Here is a 24,148-nt window from a genome sequence, read left to right on the forward strand (position 1 = left end):
TCACAACTACCATCCCCAAAGGCTGCAAAATCATTCACAAGGACCATGTCAATCAATTGGGAGGAGGTATCACCAACGCACACAAAAACATCCTTTGCCTCACAACCAGCACCAGCGACCACTCACCTGACATGAAACACCTTCACTTCCAGATCCCGACCAACCTGAACGCCACCGTTCATGGCACCCTCGTCTACAGACCTTCTGGAGCCCGTCGCCCCTTCAGCGAAGCCATTGCCGACTTCATTGCTCACCATGCTCTCAACTCATTGGACGTTACAACAAACAAATGATGGACGGAATGCTGACAATGCAAACATTCTCCCCCAGTCAAGAGATCTGGGTTAAATCCATCGTTCTTTTGCCCACTACACCACCCCAGTTTAGACATGGCCATATGCAAATCAGTCTTGACCCTGTGCCTCATGGGAACAGTCCAGCCCGAACTGCCAAGCCATGTCTTCCCTGGACCGGAATCAAGCATCCTAGGACCGGTTTCTGGCTATCAGCCGTCATCAGCCAGGATAGCTTGACTCCAGTGGCGTAGTGAGCACGGGTCCCACGTCTGGGAATACCCATCCCACTTAGGGCGAAAAGCGTTACAACAAACAAATGATGGACGGAATGCTGACAATGCAAACATTCTCCCCCAGTCAAGAGATCTGGGTTAAATCCATCGTTCTTTTGCCCACTACACCACCCCAGTTTAGACATGGCCATATGCAAATCAGTCTTGACCCTGTGCCTCATGGGAACAGTCCAGCCCGAACTGCCAAGCCATGTCTTCCCTGGACCGGAATCAAGCATCCTAGGACCGGTTTCTGGCTATCAGCCGTCATCAGCCAGGATAGCTTGACTCCAGTGGCGTAGTGAGCACGGGTCCCACGTCTGGGAATACCCATCCCACTTAGGGCGAAAAGCGTTACAACAAACAAATGATGGACGGAATGCTGACAATGCAAACATTCTCCCCCAGTCAAGAGATCTGGGTTAAATCCATCGTTCTTTTGCCCACTACACCACACCAGTTTAGACATGGCCATATGCAAATCAGTCTTGACCCTGTGCCTCATGGGAACAGTCCAGCCCGAACTGCCAAGCCATGTCTTCCCTGGACCGGAATCAAGCATCCTAGGACCGGTTTCTGGCTATCAGCCGTCATCAGCCAGGATAGCATGACTCCAGTGGCGTAGTGAGCACGGGTCCCACGTCTGGGAATACCCATCCCACTTAGGGCGAAAAGCGTTACAACAAACAAATGATGGACGGAATGCTGACAATGCAAACATTCTCCCCCAGTCAAGAGATCTGGGTTAAATCCATCGTTCTTTTGCCCACTACACCACCCCAGTTTAGACATGGCCATATGCAAATCAGTCTTGACCCTGTGCCTCATGGGAACAGTCCAGCCCGAACTGCCAAGCCATGTCTTCCCTGGACCGGAATCAAGCATCCTAGGACCGGTTTCTGGCTATCAGCCGTCATCAGCCAGGATAGCTTGACTCCAGTGGCGTAGTGAGCACGGGTCCCACGTCTGGGAATACCCATCCCACTTAGGGCGAAAAGCGTTACAACAAACAAAATAACCATGTATGACATTGTTCTGCATTCTGTCCATCAATTGTTATTTTTGCATTTGTCACCCCGAGTGGGAAGGGTATGCTCAGACGTGAGTCCCTTGCTCTCCATGCCACTGGAATCAAGCTATCCTGGCTGACGAGGGCTGAAAGCCCGAAACCAGTCCTAGGATGCTTGTTTCCAGTCCAGGGAGGACCTGGCTTGGCAGTTCGGGCTGGACTGTTCCCATGGGGCACAGGGTCAAGACTGATTTGCATATGGCTGGGTTCAAACTGGAATGGCATGGTGAGCAAAAAAACGATGGATTTAGGCCCAGATCTCTGTACTGGGGTGAATGTATGACATTGTTCTGCATTCTGTCCATCAATTGTTATTTTTGCATTTGTCACCCCGAGAGGGAAGGGTATGCTCAGACGTGAGTCCCTTGCTCTCCATGCCACTGGAATCAAGCTATCCTGGCTGACGAGGGCTGAAAGCCCGAAACCGGTCCTAGGATGCTTGTTTCCAGTCCAGGGAGGACCTGGCTTGGCAGTTCGGGCTGGACTGTTCCCATGGGGTACAGGGTCAAGACTGATTTGCATATGGCTGGGTTCAAACTGGAATGGCATGGTGAGCAAAAAAACGATGGATTTAGGCCCAGATCTCTGTACTGGGGTGAATGTATGACATTGTTCTGCATTCTGTCCATCAATTGTTATTTTTGCATTTGTCACCCCGAGTGGGAAGGGTATGCTCAGACGTGAGTCCCTTGCTCTCCATGCCACTGGAATCAAGCTATCCTGGCTGACGAGGGCTGAAAGCCCGAAACCGGTCCTAGGATGCTTGTTTCCAGTCCAGGGAGGACCTGGCTTGGCAGTTCGGGCTGGACTGTTCCCATGGGGCACAGGGTCAAGACTGATTTGCATATGGCTGGGTTCAAACTGGAATGGCATGGTGAGCAAAAAAACGATGGATTTAGGCCCAGATCTCTGTACTGGGGTGAATGTATGACATTGTTCTGCATTCTGTCCATCAATTGTTATTTTTGCATTTGTCACCCCGAGTGGGAAGGGTATGCTCAGACGTGAGTCCCTTGCTCTCCATGCCACTGGAATCAAGCTATCCTGGCTGACGAGGGCTGAAAGCCCGAAACCGGTCCTAGGATGCTTGTTTCCAGTCCAGGGAGGACCTGGCTTGGCAGTTCGGGCTGGACTGTTCCCATGGGGCACAGGGTCAAGACTGATTTGCATATGGCTGGGTTCAAACTGGAATGGCATGGTGAGCAAAAAAACGATGGATTTAGGCCCAGATCTCTGTACTGGGGTGAATGTATGACATTGTTCTGCATTCTGTCCATCAATTGTTATTTTTGCATTTGTCACCCCGAGTGGGAAGGGTATGCTCAGACGTGAGTCCCTTGCTCTCCATGCCACTGGAATCAAGCTATCCTGGCTGACGAGGGCTGAAAGCCCGAAACCGGTCCTAGGATGCTTGTTTCCAGTCCAGGGAGGACCTGGCTTGGCAGTTCGGGCTGGACTGTTCCCATGGGGCACAGGGTCAAGACTGATTTGCATATGGGTGGGTTCAAACTGGAATGGCATGGTGAGCAAAAAAACGATGGATTTAGGCCCAGATCTCTGTACTGGGGTGAATGTATGACATTGTTCTGCATTCTGTCCATCAATTGTTATTTTTGCATTTGTCACCCCGAGTGGGAAGGGTATGCTCAGACGTGAGTCCCTTGCTCTCCATGCCACTGGAATCAAGCTATCCTGGCTGACGAGGGCTGAAAGCCCGAAACCGGTCCTAGGATGCTTGTTTCCAGTCCAGGGAGGACTGGCTTGGCAGTTTGGGCTGGACTGTTCCCATGGGGCACAGGGTCAAGACTGATTTGCATATGGCTGGGTTCAAACTGGAATGGCATGGTGAGCAAAAAAACGATGGATTTAGGCCCAGATCTCTGTACTGGGGTGAATGTATGACATTGTTCTGCATTCTGTCCATCAATTGTTATTTTTGCATTTGTCACCCCGAGTGGGAAGGGTATGCTCAGACGTGAGTCCCTTGCTCTCCATGCCACTGGAATCAAGTTATCCTGGCTGACGAGGGCTGAAAGCCCGAAACCGGTCCTAGGATGCTTGTTTCCAGTCCAGGGAGGACCTGGCTTGGCAGTTCGGGCTGGATTGTTCCCATGGGGCACAGGGTCAAGACTGATTTGCATATGGCTGGGTTCAAACTGGAATGGCATGGTGAGCAAAAAAACGATGGATTTAGGCCCAGATCTCTGTACTGGGGTGAATGTATGACATTGTTCTGCATTCTGTCCATCAATTGTTATTTTTGCATTTGTCACCCCGAGTGGGAAGGGTATGCTCAGACGTGAGTCCCTTGCTCTCCATGCCACTGGAATCAAGCTATCCTGGCTGACGAGGGCTGAAAGCCCGAAACCGGTCCTAGGATGCTTGTTTCCAGTCCAGGGAGGACCTGGCTTGGCAGTTCGGGCTGGACTGTTCCCATGGGGCACAGGGTCAAGACTGATTTGCATATGGCTGGGTTCAAACTGGAATGGCATGGTGAGCAAAAAAACGATGGATTTAGGCCCAGATCTCTGTACTGGGGTGAATGTATGACATTGTTCTGCATTCTGTCCATCAATTGTTATTTTTGCATTTGTCACCCCGAGTGGGAAGGGTATGCTCAGACGTGAGTCCCTTGCTCTCCATGCCACTGGAATCAAGCTATCCTGGCTGACGAGGGCTGAAAGCCCGAAACCGGTCCTAGGATGCTTGTTTCCAGTCCAGGGAGGACCTGGCTTGGCAGTTCGGGCTGGACTGTTCCCATGGGGCACAGGGTCAAGACTGATTTGCATATGGCTGGGTTCAAACTGGAATGGCATGGTGAGCAAAAAAACGATGGATTTAGGCCCAGATCTCTGTACTGGGGTGAATGTATGACATTGTTCTGCATTCTGTCCATCAATTGTTATTTTTGCATTTGTCACCCCGAGTGGGAAGGGTATGCTCAGACGTGAGTCCCTTGCTCTCCATGCCACTGAAATCAAGCTATCCTGGCTGACGAGGGCTGAAAGCCCGAAACCGGTCCTAGGATGCTTGTTTCCAGTCCAGGGAGGACCTGGCTTGGCAGTTCGGGCTGGACTGTTCCCATGGGGCACAGGGTCAAGACTGATTTGCATATGGCTGGGTTCAAACTGGAATGGCATGGTGAGCAAAAAAACGATGGATTTAGGCCCAGATCTCTGTACTGGGGTGAATGTATGACATTGTTCTGCATTCTGTCCATCAATTGTTATTTTTGCATTTGTCACCCCGAGTGGGAAGGGTATGCTCAGACGTGAGTCCCTTGCTCTCCATGCCACTGGAATCAAGCTATCCTGGCTGACGAGGGCTGAAAGCCCGAAACCGGTCCTAGGATGCTTGTTTCCAGTCCAGGGAGGACCTGGCTTGGCAGTTCGGGCTGGACTGTTCCCATGGGGCACAGGGTCAAGACTGATTTGCATATGGCTGGGTTCAAACTGGAATGGCATGGTGAGCAAAAAAACGATGGATTTAGGCCCAGATCTCTGTACTGGGGTGAATGTATGACATTGTTCTGCATTCTGTCCATCAATTGTTATTTTTGCATTTGTCACCCCGAGTGGGAAGGGTATGCTCAGACGTGAGTCCCTTGCTCTCCATGCCACTGGAATCAAGCTATCCTGGCTGACGAGGGCTGAAAGCCCGAAACCGGTCCTAGGATGCTTGTTTCCAGTCCAGGGAGGACCTGGCTTGGCAGTTCGGGCTGGACTGTTCCCATAGGGCACAGGGTCAAGACTGATTTGCATATGGCTGGGTTCAAACTGGAATGGCATGGTGAGCAAAAAAACGATGGATTTAGGCCCAGATCTCTGTACTGGGGTGAATGTATGACATTGTTCTGCATTCTGTCCATCAATTGTTATTTTTGCATTTGTCACCCCGAGTGGGAAGGGTATGCTCAGACGTGAGTCCCTTGCTCTCCATGCCACTGGAATCAAGCTATCCTGGCTGACGAGGGCTGAAAGCCCGAAACCGGTCCTAGGATGCTTGTTTCCAGTCCAGGGAGGACCTGGCTTGGCAGTTCGGGCTGGACTGTTCCCATGGGGCACAGGGTCAAGACTGATTTGCATATGGCTGGGTTCAAACTGGAATGGCATGGTGAGCAAAAAAACGATGGATTTAGGCCCAGATCTCTGTACTGGGGTGAATGTATGACATTGTTCTGCATTCTGTCCATCAATTGTTATTTTTGCATTTGTCACCCCGAGTGGGAAGGGTATGCTCAGACGTGAGTCCCTTGCTCTCCATGCCACTGGAATCAAGCTATCCTGGCTGACGAGGGCTGAAAGCCCGAAACCGGTCCTAGGATGCTTGTTTCCAGTCCAGGGAGGACCTGGCTTGGCAGTTCGGGCTGGACTGTTCCCATGGGGCACAGGGTCAAGACTGATTTGCATATGGCTGGGTTCAAACTGGAATGGCATGGTGAGCAAAAAAACGATGGATTTAGGCCCAGATCTCTGTACTGGGGTGAATGTATGACATTGTTCTGCATTCTGTCCATCAATTGTTATTTTTGCATTTGTCACCCCGAGTGGGAAGGGTATGCTCAGACGTGAGTCCCTTGCTCTCCATGCCACTGGAATCAAGCTATCCTGGCTGACGAGGGCTGAAAGCCCGAAACCGGTCCTAGGATGCTTGTTTCCAGTCCAGGGAGGACCTGGCTTGGCAGTTCGGGCTGGACTGTTCCCATGGGGCACAGGGTCAAGACTGATTTGCATATGGCTGGGTTCAAACTGGAATGGCATGGTGAGCAAAAAAACGATGGATTTAGGCCCAGATCTCTGTACTGGGGTGAATGTATGACATTGTTCTGCATTCTGTCCATCAATTGTTATTTTTGCATTTGTCACCCCGAGTGGGAAGGGTATGCTCAGACGTGAGTCCCTTGCTCTCCATGCCACTGGAATCAAGCTATCCTGGCTGACGAGGGCTGAAAGCCCGAAACCGGTCCTAGGATGCTTGTTTCCAGTCCAGGGAGGACCTGGCTTGGCAGTTCGGGCTGGACTGTTCCCATGGGGCACAGGGTCAAGACTGATTTGCATATGGCTGGGTTCAAACTGGAATGGCATGGTGAGCAAAAAAACGATGGATTTAGGCCCAGATCTCTGTACTGGGGTGAATGTATGACATTGTTCTGCATTCTGTCCATCAATTGTTATTTTTGCATTTCTCAACTCATTGGACGACATCTGCCTCAGCAACCTCAATTTCCACATGTACAACCTTGACAACCACAATACCTCATCCCTACTGAAGAACCTTGCCACCATTGGACTTAAACAGCTGGTCATAATGCCAACCCACTCAGCAGGACACATGCTCAACCTCATCCTTTCTCCATGCAAAAACATCCCCTTCAACCACACCTCCGAACCATACTGCAGCGATCACCACTTCGTCAGCTTCTCCTTCACCAAAGCCACCATATGTCAATACATCCACAAAGATCCTAGCAGACGCTGGAAGAAGGTCACCAAAGACCAGCTCAACACCTCCCTCAGCAAAACCCCACCACTGACATCCATGGACGCCAGCACCTCAGCACACAACCTCCACCACTGGTTCTCCAATTGCACCAACAAACTGGCCCCTCAGGAATCCTTCGGCCAAGAAGCCCTCCAAGAAAGCCAGTTTGTTCTCCCCCTCCCTCCAAGAGTCCAGCCGCAACTGCAGACAAATTGAGAAAAGATAGAGGAGCAGCAAGATCATGGCCGACCATGCAGCCTTCAAATCCGCCGTCACCATTCATCACCACCTCATCAGAGCAACAATGAATGCAGACATCCAAGAATGCACCAACGCCAATGCACACAACAGCAAGGAACTCTTCGCCATGGTCAAAGGGTTTTCCAGACCCAGCACAGAGACAGCAGGCATTCTGCCTCTCAAAACATCTGCAACAACCTCGCCACCTTCTTGCACCACAAGCTCAAGGAGATCTACAACAGTTTTGCAACCCAAGACTCACAACATCTAATTGCTCCAGACCTCAGCAGACCTTGGCCAACTGGGCCACCCTTACCTCGCACAACACCCTCAGGATCATGAAGAGCATACACTCCAGACCCACCTCCGATCCCTGCCCTCACCACATCTTCAACAGAGTTGGCACCTCAATTGCACCTGATCTCTGCAGCACCCTCAACTGCTGAAGAAATCCTCTGCTAACCTGATGTACCTCAAGAACTACAGATCCATATCGCTGCTTCCCTTTCCAGCCAAAGTAAATGAGAAAACAATTAGCACCCAACTCCCCAAGTTCATCAAAACGTACCGCATCCTGGACCTCTCCCAATTGGGCTTTAGAAGGAACCACAGCACCAAGACCACTCTCCTTGCCACGACAGATGACATCCGCACCATTCTCAACTGAGACACAACTGTTGCCCTCATCCTCCTGGACCTCCAAGCCGCATTTGATACCGTCTCCCACCACACCCTCTGTGCAAGACTCTGCAATGCCGGCATCTGCGACAAAGCCTTAAAATGGATCCGTTCCTTTCTCACCAGCCAAACACAGAAAATCAGACTTCCACCGTTCAACTCAGAACCCACAGAGATCAGATGTGGGGTGCCTCAGGGATACTCCCTGAGCCCCAACCTCTTCAACATCTACATAGCCCACTTGCAGCCATTGCCAGAATCCAGTGACTCATCATTGTCTCCGATGCCGATGACAACCAGCTGATTCTCTACCTCACAGACGAACACACAGCAGCCAAGACCAACTTCCACAATGGACATCTGCCTCAATCTTAACTCAGACAAGACCAAAGTCCTTATCCTGGACACCACCCCCTCTGTCTGGGATGACTCCTGGTGGCCCGCAGTGTTTGGATCCCCTCCACACCCATAAACCAGTCATGAAACCTTGGCATGATCCTGGATGTCTCACTCTCGATGAACCACCAAATCAGCAACGTTTCATCCTCCTGCGTCCACACCCTCTGCCTGCTTCATGAGATCTTCTGTTGATCCACACTGAGTCTAGGAAAACAGTCACCAATGCACTTATCAGCAGCAGACTCGACTACGGCAACCCACTCTGTGCCATTACCACCCACAAACTCCAAAATAAACTGCAGAATATCCAGAGCACCTCCTCCAGACTTATCTTGAACATCCCACACCACAGCCAGATTACTGCCTCCTGAGAGAACTCTACTGCCTTCATATCAACAAAATAATTACCTCAAGCTCCTCACGCATTCCTACAAAGCCCTCCACAGTGCCAGACCTGCATACCTCAACAACCACCTCTACTTCTACACTGCCAGCAGATATCTCCGCTCCATCCAACTGGCCCTAGCCACCATTCCACAGATCCGCAAGACCAGAGTTGGAGGAAGAACTTTCTCCTACGTCGCTGCAAAGTCCTTGAACTCCTTGCTCTGCATCTCAGGCAAGCACTATCGCTTCACACCTGGGTCATCGAGTGAACCGCAGACCGCTCCCCCCAGTCATCTCCTTGAGAGCTTCTCAGGTGAGTAGTCATGCTTTATACGAAACCTGATTGATTGATTGATTACATTTAATTTTATATCCCAATAATATTAAAGTATGTGCACCAAGGGCCTGGGAATTAAATGCTACTAGTGGACAGCAGCACTCCTTGAGCTGCACCCTTAAGAAGCCCTCTAAGACACTGCTCATGCCTGCCACTGCAGCCTTAGTGCAGTTTTAAACTGATATTTTAATCTAGAAAAATAAACCTTATGCTAGGCCTAAACTCTGCTTCTTAATACTTGTTAGCCAACCCTAAGGTAGTCCTTTCGTCTCATAGGTCCAGGTGCATGACTTTTAAAAATTAGGACATATTGTATTACGTTTTACATGCCCCATGCAGTGAAAAATTACGTAAGTCATTTTTCACAGTCGTAAGGCCTTCTCAACCATAGGCTAACACTGAGTTGCCTTATTACACTTAACAAGTGCTAACTTCAGATGAGGAGCAAATAGGGAAATTAAGTTTACAACTGAAATTAATGTTATGTAATACTCTTTGATCGTAATGTCAGATTTTAAGTTATCATTTTGAAAATGCCCCTTTACTAAAGTTGGCATTTTTCTGTCAGAACCATCTGTGCCTTTCTATCAGTGTCTTGGGTCACATGAATTTAAAAAGATCTACTGTTGTGAGTTGTATATTGCAGTTAGACAATGAGAGAAAACGGAAACTAGGTGTGAGGGGAGAGGGTCTTACTGACAGGATGGGTGGGAAAGAGCTGTACCTTGCCCTGAATACATTTCAAAGTGCCATGCCTGCAGCAAACACAAAGGAACCTGATACTATGCCTGCCCTTGCCTTTGTCACCATAGACAGTTTGTAGCTAGGACCATGAGAAGGGGAAGAACTCACCAGAATCAATTTTGGGAGTGATCTGGTATTTCAAACACTCAAAGGCTGACAACAGGTAGAAAAAGGGGACATTTAGAACATCTCATCAAAACAAATCTGGACCTGGGGAAGATTCAGAAAAAAGACTGCCTAGCTGCTTGAAGGATTTCCTAGCTGTCTGAAGAAGGAAGATTGGACCTGCTTACCTAGAGCCGAGGCTACTCCAAGGGTCTTTTGTCTGACCTCCTCTATGAGCTATATGACACCACGAGCTACCAGATGCGTCCCTTCAACTGCCCAGCTGACCAGCACCAACTGAACTGCTAACCAGATATTTGTGATACAGTAATGAGCGCCTAGGGTGCTTGACTTTTGTACCAAAAGACTCATCCTCATGGCCCCTCCGAAACAAACTGAACTTTTAATTTCAGACTCGAGAAGATGACTCTTCAGCGGGACTAACGTGTTTCATGATTCCAACCCGTCATCCCATCAATCATGGACGGCAGAAGCTTGTGACTTTCTTTTGGTCTAGTGCAAGTAGATAGGCGCGAGTGCCGCTTTCTGCTTCTTAGTGCTATTTTCACATAAATGTATATTCCAGTTATTTTGGTTGAATTTGATTAGTTTTGGTGTCATTTTATGTATTAGACTATGTTCTATGTTTCTAGATTGGTTTGAGAATTTTCTTGTGTTGTTTTTTCACTTTATTACTGTTTGTGTGCTGCATAAATACTTTACACATTGCCGCTAAGTTAAGCCTGACTGCTTTCGTGAAAGCTAATAGGGGGTTATGCCCAGGTTAATTTAGTGACTGTTTTTAGTTCACCCTGACAAGGATTGTGTTAATTATTTGAGTAAGTCTTTCACCCCCATCTTACAGCATTCCCTCTGTTATTAGCTGAATGTTTCAAACTGATTTTACAATACTGAATTAACATACCAGCGAATGGAGAAAATAATGTTTTTTTCTCTCTATTAAAAATGAAATAATTGAATGTTTCAAGAAAGTCCACCTTTCATTAATTGTTAGCAACAGTAAAGAAATACCTAAAAAGATAAATTCAACTTCTTCAGTTCTATTTCAGGTATTTGAAATCAATCATAAACAATGTGTATGTTAAGTATGTTCACCAATTGCTTCACAATGGATTTCCTGACTCTATATCCTAGTGCAGGCATCTTTCTGTGATGTGCACTGGAGCAAAGCCTGTTTGGTGTCATTCTATCTCCCCAAATTAAAAGACCAATTAATTGTTAAACACTGGCACCTCCAAAGCCATCCAAATGCTTCAAACACTAACAGCAGATCTTAGCGAGCGCAACATTTAAAGTAAGTGTAACACTCAGACATGGAAGAACTCAGAGGGAGATAATTACAAGAAAATGCTGGAGCGCAGTATTAACTCAAATTTAGCAACGCCGCATGTTGACCTTTTTAAAACGCAAGGATGCATTGTATTTACTAAAATACGGGGCACCCCTTTGTTTCCCCTAGCACTGGTGCTAAAATAACTGACTAGCCCCAGCGCAGGCACTAAGCTGCCATGTTGCAAGGGTGCCTGCACTGCAGGGGCCATTGTTTATGTGTAGGAAGGTGCCACCTTGCTGCACATAAACACGCATTCAAGGTGATTTGCTCTTTCTATGTGTGCTGCAGAGTGAAGCACACAAAGAAAGAGCAAAACACAAGGAGAAATTTATAATTTCTCCTCGTATCACCATCCTAAAACCACATATTACCTGACCTTAGATTCTGGCACTGCCCCAGCCTTGTAAATCTGGGGCAGAGTCAAAAAGCAATGGGTGTTGCGATGGAACACCCACAGAAACACCCATTGCCCGCCCATTTGCCACAGCGGACTGCTGCAGAAAGGGGAATTTTCACAAGGTGGTGTTAAGTCACATTAAGTGGTTCAACACCACCTTGTAGATATGGGGAATGGTGCAACGCCACAGGAGCATCAGAAAAAGTGATGCTCCGGTGGCGTTAGGGACTTATAAATATGCACCTCAGTGTGCAGAGAAAAGTGTGGTATTACTTTAGTTTACCATTTTGGGCTAGTGTGGTTGCAATCTAGAGCAGTTAATGAGGAATGGCCACATATGTTTATGTCTTATGAGCCTCACCATAAGCAGAAAGTTCAATAGTAGTAGTTTGCTTATTAGACCTGAGTCACAAATTAGTAAATACACACAGTGTTGATTTCCATAGGTGCATTTTGTTACTGGACCTGGTCGTTATCCTTCGGATTGTAGTCATACAGGCATTCTTCCGGATAAGAAATAGGGGCCCTGCACAGTTTTAATATTCTTTTTTTTCCCGGTTGAAGAAATCTACACCCACCACCACTTAAATGATCTGATGTGTTTAAATGACATTTACAGTCTAAATGGACACGTGTCCTAACATTTTATTTAAACATTAGGACAACTTGAACAGGACATGTCATGTTTAACACTGTGGGAAATACAGATGCCTTGTGATTTTGTCCCCACTTATTGACCTACAAATAACAACAGATGAGAACATGGGTACTTTCACAAATTTCACATACGTTTGAAAAGATTTTATTGCAATGTTTACACACAGTTTTGTAGTTCAGCATAGTTCTAATGGCACATATATTTACCCTGGTTCTTACGATTCCTGGGTTGAATCCGTTGGGTTACTCTGTTGCCATTATTTCTGTTTCTGAGAGTGCACTGTCAAATAATATTTGCTTTTGACGATCTGTTAGAAGTTGATATAATGAGGTTGTGGTATGGCCACAGTTTTGGAGATGTCCAACAACTGAACCTTCTGAGGTTGCTGAAGGGTCCTGATGGTGATTCTTAACATGAGAAGCTGGAAGCAATTTAGCTTTTTCAAATTCTTTTTAATGCAGCTTTCACATCCTGGTTCCGCAAGCTGTAGATCAGAGGGTTGAGCATGGGGATGATGATGGTGTAAAAGACAGATATGACTTTGTCAGTTTCATCTGAACCTCTGTTGCTGGGGCGCAGATACATATTGAGGCCGGTGCATTAAAAGAGAACCACACAGAGGAGGTGGGATGAACAGGTGGAGAAGGCTCTGCGCCTCCCTGCTGATGAATGGATCCTAAGGATGGTGATGGCAATATTGCTGTAGGATACTCCTAAAGGTATAACATTAAAAAATCCAAAAATTGCTATTGTTGAGTATACTATGATCTGATTAAGGGAAGTATCCAGGCAGGAGAGCTTAAACAATGGGAAAAGGTAACAAAAGTAGTGAGAAATGTACTACCTACAAAAATAGAGCCTAAATGTTATAAATGTATACATCACTCCATATATCACACCCCCTGCATAGGGTACAGCTGCAAGCTGGTTACAAAATTGATCTGTCATTAGAATTGCATAATGTAATGGTTTACAAATCGCTGCATAGCGGTCAAATGCCATGACCGAAATGAGGAGGGGCTCAGCAACAACTAGGCTGGAGTAGAAAAATAGCTGAGAGGCACATCCACTCATGGATATTGCATTCTTCTCAACTAAGAAGCTCATCAGCAACTTGGGAGTGATGTTTGAGGAGTAACAGAGGTCCACAAAGGAAAGGTTACTGATAAAGAAGTACATGGGTGAGTGAAGATGAACATCGCTCCAATACAGAAAGATGATTCCGATATTGTCCACCACGGTGATGACGTAGACCAGCAGGAAGAAGAAAAAGAGAGGAATCGGCATTTTAGGGTCAGCGGTGAGTCCCGCAAGGATGAACCTCATCACAGTGGTCTGGTTTCCAACTTCCATGTCATTGGTAAATAAAACCTGCTGGGATACACTACGTCATACATATTATCAATTTGTGGTAATTTCTAAAATAAGGCACGCTTTTCTATATGAATTATGAGGATTATTATAGCAAGTGATAAAAATCAATATATTACAATCCAATATTTGCATTTACAGAAAAAATTAACTCAGATAGGACAAGTACTATTACTAGGAACATGAACTCACCTCAATGTAGAACCTCAAAGCACCAGAAAACCCGGGTCTAATGAGCGAACTGAATTGTAACTCAAATTCTAGAAAAAAATACATACATTTAGGACAGACGTACAAAGGACAGGTTGTAACTCTTTCCACATTGTGGGTATTCATGAGATGATGTCCATTGCCTTACTAAATAGTGGTAATCAATGACAAAATTGAGGCATCCATGGGATGATGCCGAATTGTCTATCTCTGGTAAAATCAAGGCCATATATAATTGTGTAATTCATGGAAATGTGTGGGCATCCTTGGGATTATGACCATTGCCCTGCATGATAAAATAATGGATTATAGATGATGGCAGCTTGTGGATATCAATGGAATGATGCTCATTCTCGTCCTGGTAACATGCTGGCCTTGACACAAGGGTAGAATTCTGTGGATGTCCATTGCCTACCGGTGGTAAAATGCTGCTGCTTGCATATTTCCTTGTTAGAAAATCACTACTAACATTTCACTTTCCACATTACTTTATATTCCACTACCATTTTTACTTTACCTTACATGTTTCTTGCGCCTTCTGTGAACTCTCGAATTGTTTTACTTACAGGTAAATGTGAGAACATGTATGAAATAGGCATTTACACCTTGCCCTTTATGTCAGGCACACATCTCAATGGTTGTTTCCACATTGTCCAATTTGTTTAGCACAATCAGATATTGAAGTTTTCACATTGCTCTTTCTGTGAAGGACAAATTACCTTACTATTCCATATTTTCCTTCAGCTCTACTCTGAACATGTCTTAGTCCTCTGTGTGGCCTGTCAGTAAAGGACATATTACCCCTTATTGGGCTTGCAGCTTTCACACAAGTGCTCAAATAACAGCTTTACTTTCTGGCCTCTGGTCACCCATTTTCAGTGAGAGAGGAACCCATGAAGATCAACAGCCATTTTTTGGAACCACAGTCTATAATTATGTGGTAAAGAAAGACTGTGTGCTTAGTGCACAGATCTTCTCTAGTCCGAGGCATACAAACCTGACAACACTACATATCTCGAAACATTCATTCAAGCTTTGGCTGGGTTTCACTGGGCATATTTGTTTTGCACTCTGTCAGCAGCTCTTGCACTGCATCAGCAAACAGGCTTTTGCAAAGCCAGGTGTTCTCCCAGATCGAATTCCAACAACTCAGAGCCCTCCATTGTCACAAGCTCCAGGTCATTGGTTAAAGAGAATAACATGCCACTGCTAAAACATATCAGTATCTGTCAGAGGGAATGATTCACAAAGGTATGTATAATACTACACCTATGTGAGTGATTTGCTATTCACTATTCCTAATTGTAGTTATTCACCATTTCTGAGGGTAGATTTACACCTATGTATACCACTACCATATATCCACACCGCCTACAACACAATTTGTATTTATTACTATCCGTAATTTTCCACCTGCAGGTGGAGATCAGAAAATAGCAGCTCTCGTAGTAGGCCTCCTTATTATCTTACTGACAGCTTCCCAAGACAAGGAAAAAAGCATATATCTTCCCATTGATAAAAAATCTTCTTTGGTCCCCAATGAGGCCAAAAGGTATTGTCCCATCTCACGTCTTCCAATGACAGCTAAAATCTTGGAAAGACATCTAAATTATGAATTCTCAATTTTCTTAGGGACAAATTGTGCATTGCACGGAACACAATTTGGGTTCAGGAGAAACCAAAATACTGAATCAGTACTTATAATCACTACTGATGAAGTTAGATCAATTGTGGACTATGGAGGAAAGGCTGCAGTGATCCTGTTCGACCTATACGCAGCCTTGGATGCCATGGGCATTGGGGGTTCAGCCCTCAAGCTCTTGCACTCATTTATCTCAGACTGAGAACAATCCATCTCTTTGATGAATTTACAGTGGAAACTTTTTCACTTCTGTGTGGTGTTCCTCAGGGTTCGTCCTTGAGTCCCACAGCTTTTTTACCTTTTTGTTCTTCCTTTGGCTTCTTGAATTTCTCCTTTGGTTTTTCCACAAACTAGTACGCAGATTATATAAAAATGTTGTTGTCTATTTCAACTGATGTTGATGACATTGCTCAATGTTTTAATAACTGCATGACCAAAGCAGTTCAATGGATGAGCAACAACTGTCAAATTCAGAGAAAGTGGACGTTCTTCTGTTTGGGAAATACACTTCCTTTTGGGATATATCATGCAGTGACAGCCAGTGCAGTTGAGAGCGGTGGGGCAGTGGGGAGCGCAAGGTAAGTGAATTTCCTTTTAAATTTTTTTTATTTTCCCTCATCACTGTCTGTCGATTCCCCCCGCACCACCGCTCTTACCTGCACCATCCGTCACAGCATCCTGGTGGCCCCAACATCTAGGCCTACTCCCAGCACCGGTTTACCAAGCTAGGAATCTGGGGCAATCTCCAAAGCTAAACCTACCTTCTCTGGAAAGATAACTAAGCTCAACTCATCCTGTTTCTTCTTGGTAAAATCCCTGATGAAGGTTCACCCATTTACATCATCCGATATTCCGAAATTGGTAATCATTACGTTTGGGCTTTCCAGGTTAGATCACTGTAACGCTCTTTATATGGCATCCACCAACAATATCTGAATAAATTGCAAATTGCAAATTTTACAAAACACAGCAGCCACGTTCTAGTAAAATCCCTAAGTTTAAATCTGCCTCACTTGTCAGAATTACACTGACTTCCTTTTAGGATACGAGTAGCTTTTAAGACTTTAGTCATGGCTGGCAAAGCCCTTGACGAAATATGTGCTGAGTACCTTAAGAAGGATTTCAGATGATACACTCCAAGAAAATCTCTTCAATCAGCCACGTCAACAACAATAGAAGTACCCAAAATGATTTAGACATCTTGGGATGCCAGAAGCTTTACTTTCTCAATGATCAAACTTCTGAATAGAATGCCTCGGCATCTTAGAGCATAATCCAATGACAAAAACCTCGCTTTTTTATCCACATTGCTTATTTAGGGTCCACATAGTGTTACTTCTACCTGGAAATGAGCGCCAAGACGCCCCTGGGCATTCGCACACTTTAACAACATTTAAAATTTAACTATTCGTGCAGGGTCAAGTTTACTGCTGAATCTGTGCTCCTCCAAACATTAGGTTTATTGTTTCTGTTGTATGACCAATGAGCAGTTGGTCATTGGAAAAGGCAACTTGTGCTTGGAATATAGTGATATCTTCAGGTGGTGCAGCATCAGTTTCCCTAGCTGCCACAATTGGTTCAAACTCCTTCAAAAGTTCCTGAAGTCTTTGGCAAGATCATCTCTGTCCATGCTTGGAATGTATGGGTAGAGGAGCAGAAGTTGTCCTAAATATGTAAACCTATGAATACTAGTTTTTTGGTGTGCTAGATGTCACTGCCATTTACAACTTAGATGAAGTTCAGTTCTTCTTAGGCAGGTATGCCTTGGAGAGTTTTCCGATATCTTCCATGTTAATATATTTCTTTAATACGAATATCTTGAAGCTTAAAGAGTTGACCTAAAGTTAGCATTCCACTTATATACCTCTTTATGTTGTTTGTATTCTGTCCATCATGGTCTTCAGCATGTCATTTCTTCATTTATGTCTCCCCTCATCCTGTTGATTGAGTGTGTAGGAAATGTTTTCTCTTTTGCTTGGGAGAGCACCTTGGTCTTATATTGTGATCTGCTTTGTGCATATAGTTGATTGTAGTTCATTTTCAGTTGTAGTCCTTTCATGGGATAATGTCTGTCCTGGAGCCCACCTGTGAGCTCAAGTATCTCATGAGCTGGTATTATGAGTGGTGTCTACATGGGGTATGTAAAGCATTCATCAGTGGAACTTTCCTATTTAGGACTGATATGTGTACTTGCGCAGGACTTTGTTTATTGTGTTTTTGCTCAACAGAAGGAAAACTGCTTTTGAACTTCAAAATCCAGTTGGTGAATTTGCTCTTCTTCTCTGACTCTGTTTTGTGGTTTGGTTAATCGCGGATGATGAAGGGCGTTGTATTCGCCAACTTCCACATACTCAATCGCTAATGACGTTAGAGCAGATTTAATAATTGAAATGCTAGCCTTCCTGTGTGGATGTTTAAGTTAGCATAACCAGTCATCACGTTGATGTAGCTACGTCTTCGTTTACCAGAAATGCTGATTGATACAGCACATTTAAAGACCTGCCGGAGTTATTTTCCATCAACAAGAAAATAGTCAAAATAGGATTTTTTTTGAAGTGCTACTTCTCCTGCTGTATATAACTTGTGCTTTGAAAGAAGCCATGATGGAGACGCTCCTGTAATCTTGCAAATGGTCAAGCATGGTGCTGATCTCAGTCCCAACCATTTATTTATTCATTTAAATAAATTAATATTTAGCAGAGCAATGCCTTTCCCCTAGTATGTAGGCTAACAGAGACATTATAATATTAATATTTAGTCAGTCGTCTGTTTTACAAAGCACAATGTCCAAAGTACTCTCTGGATTATAGAATGTAGATTTATTAGTTCAGTCCTCTGAAACCACCCACCTTACCCTGAGAGCATTCTCATTCACTCCTCTGAACTATAAAAAGTACCTATTCTGGGATGCGTGACTTTTATCAAGCGTGTCCTTATAACGGACTATTATTTGATATATATTATTCATGTGCCGTCATTCTTGCCTTTAAATTGAGCAGTCCCTATGTTAGTTTGCTATTACATTTTGTACATTTCTGACATTTTGCTGCTTTCATACTCAGAAGCACTGTATTGAACTTGATTATGTGCTTAAAATATTCTTTATTGCCAACGTTTTTTGTCTATTCTTCATGTCAAAACCTTTGCTTGTGAGCTATATTGATGCTGATTTAAACTGACTAACTAACTTCCTATTGCTTTCTGTAGTGATGATTAAATTTTAAACAAACCTTCATGGTTTTAACTTTGTATATAGCCCTGCATTAGGTTTGGTTATTTGTCTTGGGCCCTCATTCTTTGGGACACAGACGGCACCAATCCTGCATATCAGCCCTTTTATAAAATATTGCTGGAAAGGGCCAACATCCCCAGAGCAGCCCCTTTCATCAGAGATTGTGCATTTTATCTGTACAAAATATTCTGTAAAAAGTATTTGGTATATGTTGAAATGAAAGAACATTGTGAGTCCATAATAGAAATATTAGAAATGATGGGGGCTATGTGACTAGTCCTAAATGAATGCCCAAGGAATTTCGGTTCTCAAATGTGAACCCCTCAGGCAGCTGTTAATCAAATTGATATTACAGGTCTTAGAAACCACTTTTAAGCAAAGAGGTCAGCGTATCTTATCTTAGAGCCTTATGAGTTTGAACTGCCCACCGGATTAGGAGTTTTCTCCTGTATAGCGGACTGCTTTTTGGTGCTCCCAAGGCGGTGCCTATGAAATAGGCACCGCAATGGGAACTTCAAAGTAAGTATCTGCATGGCATTGACTACTGCAGTCCATGCCATGCAGGTACTGGTGTGTATGCAAACAGGAGGGCACATTCTGTGCCTCCCTGTCTGCATTCACATGACATGAGGCACCAGCGGGCCCTTTCTATACTCACTGCCGCACTTTTCATGGCATTCGCACCTCCATGAAATGTGAGGGGGTGAGAAAACTCATATTATGCTTAGCAGGTTTCAGCAGCCCTGCCAAGCATATTGCACCCTCAAGACCGCCACTCCACCACCAGGGATCTCTGATCCCTGGAGGTTGCGGTTGTCCCAGAGAAGCCTGACCGCCCTGGTCATAATGGGGCAGTGGGAAGATTGCCACTGCTGCGCACCTGCCAATTTGGCGGTCTGTGAACCGCCAGACACGTACTAAGGCCCTTAAACTAACAGACTTATCCTACTTTACTGTTTTGAGAACCTTACATTAAACCATAAGTGTAACCAGTCTCCTGCATTATTCATCTTAAAGACAATGAAAAGCATGTATTAAAGGACTATGGCTAATTAACACATACTACCATTAAAACAATCATGTGAATAACAGAAATGACCAGTTGGATAAGGATAATATTTGCAAAGGCATATATTGCACATTTTTTATTCTATAACAAATGGCATTAATACAAAATAATAAAGAAAAACTTACCAAAAGAAAAAACAAAACTACATTAAGTTTATTTGAAATTCTGGTTTTATCACCAGCCAAGAAACAAAACTGCGAGGTGATGCCAGTGATTCACTTCTACTAACCCACACAACACTGTAAAATATGAAAAAAGTGTCAGACCAAAGTAGTCAAAGGATAATGCTATATGTGAGACACATTACACTCTGCAAGACAAGCAATGGAAAAATGAATCAATAACTATTGTGCACAAATAAAGGAAAATCGGACCATTCATCCACCTCTCTGTTAATCAAAATAACAATCTGTGTAATCTTCAATAAAACACCATGAGCTACAAATAAAACAACCTCACCTATATCATAGATGCATCTGACCCACAAACTGGTCCGAATACATCTTTGGTACGGCTGTGTCATTTAAATATGTGCCAATTTCCTTGGGAGACATAATATTTGCTAAGGTACCACTGCTTCTGGATTATCAATGTGCCCAAAGGAGCCAATTAAACATGCTACAAATGATACCCTTTGGTTATGAACACGCCTTGCAAATCCTAACTCATCTTGCCATTTGTATGTCTTCCCTAGAGGCAGGCTTATGTGTGGTTGGCAGGAATTCATGTCCTCTCAAACACAACAACCACCACACTCCAAACACAACATGCAACATCTGGATACAGAAAGGGACTTTAGGACTCCCCATTCAGCGAATGTCTCCAAAACAGCTATTTCCTTCATGATATAATAAAGACATGCTATTGTTATGATTTCCACCCACCATTATGGGGCAGTGATTTGAACCTTGTCCTAGGCCCCAGGCTAGATAATGTTAACTCAAGCACACACACCATCACCAGCGGATACACTGCAATAGCGTAAACTATGGGCCTGATTTAAATTTTGGAGACCGGGTTACAACGGTGATGGATATCTCTTATGGGATTTAGACATAGGCAGCTGGAATATCTGTCACTGTTGTGACAGAGTAATCCGACTGCTGGAATCTAAATCAAGCCCTATATCTCCATGAAGTAGAAGGTATCTGAATGGACAGATATCTACACAAACCTGCCATAGAAAACCAATTATTAGAAAAAGAACGAGAGATGTTTGTGCCTAGACAAGTACAGTCAAACGCATTGTCTGGACAGAGGGGCTCATTTAGGTTTCGGTGAGCAGGACACTGTGCCACAAACAGCAAGAGTACTATGTATGCTAAACTCACAGTCTGCCACTCTATTTAGAGTTAAGTGAACCATTGAATTTCCATCATTGGAGGCCCTGATGGCGTAGCTGGAAGAAAACAAGCAATGGCCAGATGGACTTTGGCTGTCAGTGTGAGTCAGTTTAGACATTCTGCCCTATTTAGGCTGGGCGTTTCATGTACTTAGAACACTTTTCCCATACTCTAGAAAAAAATGCCTGTAGTGTCAGGGTCAATAGGTGTGTGTTTTTCCAAAACAAACTCATGCTTTGTGGGTTTTGGTGTATTTGTATAAAGCATGACAGAAGCTCAGCAAGAGGAACCTCTGTGACAGAGGCGTCTTTGAAGGCATAGTGCTCTTCACAACGTAGGCAAAGATTGCTAACTATAGTGGGCTGTCATGCAGTGATCAACAAGAGTTTGGAGGCTATCATCCCAGCTTGTTGGCTGGCCACCGATCATTCTTTAAATGAAGCTCAGAGTCTGACCACTCACCTGTTGGGCTCAGACCACAATTTTAGAAGCAACTGCTGGTGGCACTTCACAAATTTGACAATTGATAATCTAATAATCAGATCAGAGATTACAGAGGTAATAACAGTGTATTGTACTCCAAATAAAAGATCTGTGGACAACCTCAGAACCAGGTAGGAAGCACTCAGATTGAGCATTCGGGATGCATGTATTCCGAAGCAAATAGGAGCTCAAAATGTGATCTTTTCTTAAATTAGAGAACAGACTGCAGACCTATCCCTCCTAGAAGCTCCAGTGTAACACTACAGAACTTTATGGGAAGGTATAACAAAAATTTAAATTGATGGGTAAATATGCTGCTCCTAGATATTTCAGTTAGTGGGATGACTATGGAAAAATGTTATCGAATCTAATACCTTGTGATTACCATAGAACTACTAGCATGCATACTCTGTCAAGATGTCTCTGCATGGAGCCAGAGTTTCAGATTCTAAGGACTTCTGCTCTCAGTGAACGCAGACAATACAGAACTTTTCCAGGGACTAGTTGTCCCATTTTTCACTTATAATTTGCAAACCAATTAGATTTAGCCCACTGACAGGCATTATGTTAAATTGGTGGTAATCAATGATATTTCCGATTACATTGAAAAGGATAACATTTGTTTTGTGATGTGCACAGCATCAGGCATTCATGCTCACTGGGAAATAGACTGTGTTGTTAAGGGCATGAGCAAGCAGAATCAGTAGAAATCTGAATTCACCTGCCACTGTTGATAGCAAGGAAAGCCTTCAATAACCTTGTTCGTAGTGCCTTAACCTCTGACTTACAATTTTTCAGCAACCTGAAATCCTTCCATATTCAAAGTTGATTAAGTGTGTAAAGAACAGCACATTAAATGAAACATGTTAACACAACCATTTAAAATCATAGGTTTTACAGCAGCATCAAAATGTGAGCTATCCAATTTGGGCGCACAGGCACCCTGTGCCACTACTGCTTTCATCCTTTCCCGTTTATACCACATCTAGTAGTAGAAGTAAACATTACATAGCCATTTACTTTAACCATGACACTAGATCACCTTGTTAAGAAGCCCAGAGATGTATCCAATCCACTGGCCAGTAGAGGATTGGAGTGCCAAAAAATAAACAAAATAAAGAAAAGCTCAAATCTGTACTTGCCTGCCCCACAGCTCCTGGATAATCCTTCCATAGCAGATATACTAGAAATTAAGGCAAAAAGATAGCTAATGAAATTATATGAGATGTCTTTAGAATTATATTCCCTGATGGTAAATTTCTACCTTAAAAGATAACATACATTTTTGGAAAGAGGTCCTATTTATAAGCTAAAAGTCTTCACTTAATCCTAACTGATTGGTCCTGACTCCTGAGGTTGGTGGATAACTAGAGGTACTAACACCATTACTATGTATAGATAGTAGACAGCTGCTTTTAAGAAAAACTCCTTGGTTTGTTTCCGTGACACAGTATGTCTACAAGCTTCCATATGGCCTGGCTTTCATACTTTGCCAATATCTCATTATTTGCTTGGAAGTTGTCTTTCATGTCTCAGTTCTAAAGAGGTCAAGCAACATATATGGCTGTCAGGAGACTAAGCAACTGTGTAGTCTAAAATCAAATAAAGTCACATAGATTATCAAATCATGAATGGATTTATGGCAAAACTAGACACATATTTGGATTCCAGCCCACTCATTTGCTGCATAGCAGAATCATTGAACGTTGTGCCGTAAGCCAACCTGGAGATTTAATCACAATTCAACCTATAAAGTGTAAAGTGAAATATTACACATGATATACCTTATCAGGAACAGAGGTGCCATTCCTGCCAGTCTCCTATAAAATCATGATAATTTAGCATAGGCTACTTTCGGTCCCAGTGCTATCCACGCCCACATGCCTGACTGTCTCAGGTAGAGGTTTTTATGTGTCAGCACACGTTCACGCACAACCTCCCTAATCCCTTTATCCCAGCGCTTCACAGCTGCTTATCTCATTTTTTAAGGTGAACTTTGAAGGTTACAGCTCAAATCTGTCTTATAAAGAAATAATAAGGTGGGTGAGATGCCGTTAGTGGGCTCCGCCTCACAGCAGAGGTTCAAAATTTTTACAAATGTGTGTTTTCATGGGTGGAATTCACTTCCTTAAGGAAACCTACAAAAACAGCATTAAATAATGCAGTCATTGTGTAATGCTGCAAAAGCAATAATAATTTACCATACTATACATGAGTTGGTCAATAAGATATCCGTCAATGAGTAATCAGTAGTTACCATTTCTTCTAACCTGAACGACTGGCACCAGTACAAAAAGTAGACTGTTTTTTAATAAAAACCTTTTTTACATATTTTTGTTCAACGAACATGAAATGCTTATGACAGTAATTTAATTTCACTT

This window comes from Triturus cristatus, chromosome 4_1 (genome assembly GCF_964204655.1).
Source record: "Triturus cristatus chromosome 4_1, aTriCri1.1, whole genome shotgun sequence".
In the NCBI taxonomy this organism is placed as follows: Eukaryota; Metazoa; Chordata; class Amphibia; order Caudata; family Salamandridae; genus Triturus; species Triturus cristatus.